The following is a 2,402-nucleotide window of genomic DNA, read 5'->3' as shown; positions in this document are numbered from 1 at the left end:
CCATAGAGACGTGTGGGAGGAACGGACGCCGTGGATGGCGATCAGCATGAGCTGTGTGTTGATGTATTCGGACCTAGTCGTCTCTCCTCAAACACCGTGATAGCATGGTGCACCGCGTTCCATATCTGCGACATGCTACAGAGGCCGGTTGACAGTCGTTCGAGCAATGGACATCGCATACGTACGGGGGCCACCTTCCACGTATTGTCTAGGCGTGCACATTTTGTTGCGTGTATGTGGGCAGACGTAGTGTGGCGTGACACCTGACACAGGCATGCAATAATCGTTGAAGTTGCTAATGGCGATGGACGCCTACGTTTGCTGGTGAAGTTACGCAAATGAAGAAATGGTAACCCGTTGTGGTGCGGTTGTTCTCGCTAGGGGTGAATCGGTGATGGCGACGATAGGTTGAGGTACTAACCGGTTGTTCCAGCGATACCCACCATGCCGATGAAACTGAACGGCATCTGGGTGTGAAGCGATACGCGGCGGTGGCTGGGTGGGACCGTCCCCGGCCGGTGAGGGGGCGCCTCCCGGCGTGCTGGCCGCGCGGTGCGTGGGCGCACGCGCTACAGCCGGCTGGTGGGGGCGGCCAGTGGCAGGCGCGCCGGCCGACGGACGCGGCAGGCGTCGCAGCTGCGCGCCGGCGCACCCTGCGCGCGGCGCCGTGCGGCCAAAGTAGGTCCTCGCGGGCCCGGTGCGAAGCGCGGTGGACATCTTCAGTGTGCTGGTCCGATTGAGGACTGTGTGCGTTGAGGATGCGCCGCCGCCCGGCGCTCGGCGCCGCGACGCCGTCTGCTGCTCGGTCGCCCCAGCGGTTCTCGCTGGTGGTTTGTATCGCAGCTGTGCGGATGTGTTGGCGCGTGCGCTGTGCTGGGAGAGTTCGCTTCGGCACCCAAGTGGGGCTTTTGTCCTTCTGTGGCGCTGGCGTTGGAGCTGCCGGTCACCGTAGGTGGCGCGTGTTGTCTCCCGCCGGCAATGCCACGACAGCACGCTCCCGGGCCTCTGTCGGCAGCGGCAAGCTCAGTTGGGAGCACGGGTGGTCGCACCGAAAGCGTCTACTCGCCTAACTCCGGGCGATTGCGCCTCTCTCGAACCCGACCAAGTACTTGGGACGGCGCTGCGCGCCGCCGGGACCTGAGAGGGTTTCGAGGTGTATTGTGCAGGGGAGCTCAGCCTCCTCCTGTTTGCAGAATGATTGAGCGGACGCTTGCGTGTTCGCGCGGGCCCCCGGGACACACTCCCGGGCGGCCGGCTGCTCAGCTCTAGTTGACGCAGCTCCCTGGTTGATCCTGCCAGTAGTCATATGCTTGTCTCAAAGATTAAGCCATGCATGTCTCAGTACAAGCCGCATTAAGGTGAAACCGCGAATGGCTCATTAAATCAGTTATGGTTCCTTAGATCGTACCCACGTTACTTGGATAACTGTGGTAATTCTAGAGCTAATACATGCAAACAGAGTCCCGACCAGAGATGGAAGGGACGCTTTTATTAGATCAAAACCAATCGGTCGGCTCGTCCGGTCCGTTTGCCTTGGTGACTCTGAATAACTTTGGGCTGATCGCACGGTCCTCGTACCGGCGACGCATCTTTCAAATGTCTGCCTTATCAACTGTCGATGGTAGGTTCTGCGCCTACCATGGTTGTAACGGGTAACGGGGAATCAGGGTTCGATTCCGGAGAGGGAGCCTGAGAAACGGCTACCACATCCAAGGAAGGCAGCAGGCGCGCAAATTACCCACTCCCGGCACGGGGAGGTAGTGACGAAAAATAACGATACGGGACTCATCCGAGGCCCCGTAATCGGAATGAGTACACTTTAAATCCTTTAACGAGTATCTATTGGAGGGCAAGTCTGGTGCCAGCAGCCGCGGTAATTCCAGCTCCAATAGCGTATATTAAAGTTGTTGCGGTTAAAAAGCTCGTAGTTGGATTTGTGTCCCACGCTGTTGGTTCACCGCCCGTCGGTGTTTAACTGGCATGTATCGTGGGACGTCCTGCCGGTGGGGCGAGCCGAAGGCGTGCGACCGCCCCGTGCGTGCTCGTGCGTCCCGAGGCGGACCCCGTTGAAATCCTACCAGGGTGCTCTTTATTGAGTGTCTCGGTGGGCCGGCACGTTTACTTTGAACAAATTAGAGTGCTTAAAGCAGGCAAGCCCGCCTGAATACTGTGTGCATGGAATAATGGAATAGGACCTCGGTTCTATTTTGTTGGTTTTCGGAACCCGAGGTAATGATTAATAGGGACAGGCGGGGGCATTCGTATTGCGACGTTAGAGGTGAAATTCTTGGATCGTCGCAAGACGAACAGAAGCGAAAGCATTTGCCAAGTATGTTTTCATTAATCAAGAACGAAAGTTAGAGGTTCGAAGGCGATCAGATACCGCCCTAGTTCTAACCATA

At 57.7% G+C, this 2,402-nt stretch overlaps 1 non-coding gene across 1 annotated transcript in view; it reads left to right on the top strand.

The window, feature by feature from the left end:
• Positions 1-1,279: 1,279 nt before the first annotated feature.
• LOC124774199 overlaps positions 1,280-2,402 on the top strand; it is a 1,909-nt gene continuing 786 nt past the window's right edge. Inside the window, exon 1 of the ribosomal RNA XR_007015190.1 lies at positions 1,280-2,402. This exon is cut by the window's right edge and continues 786 nt beyond it. This is a non-coding gene — a ribosomal RNA (small subunit ribosomal RNA).

The sequence above is a fragment of the Schistocerca piceifrons genome, unplaced genomic scaffold (genome assembly GCF_021461385.2).
Source record: "Schistocerca piceifrons isolate TAMUIC-IGC-003096 unplaced genomic scaffold, iqSchPice1.1 HiC_scaffold_961, whole genome shotgun sequence".
NCBI classification, from domain to species: Eukaryota; Metazoa; Arthropoda; class Insecta; order Orthoptera; family Acrididae; genus Schistocerca; species Schistocerca piceifrons.
Note: the sequence above shows the minus strand (reverse complement) of the source record. Positions and strands in the feature narration are given on the sequence as shown.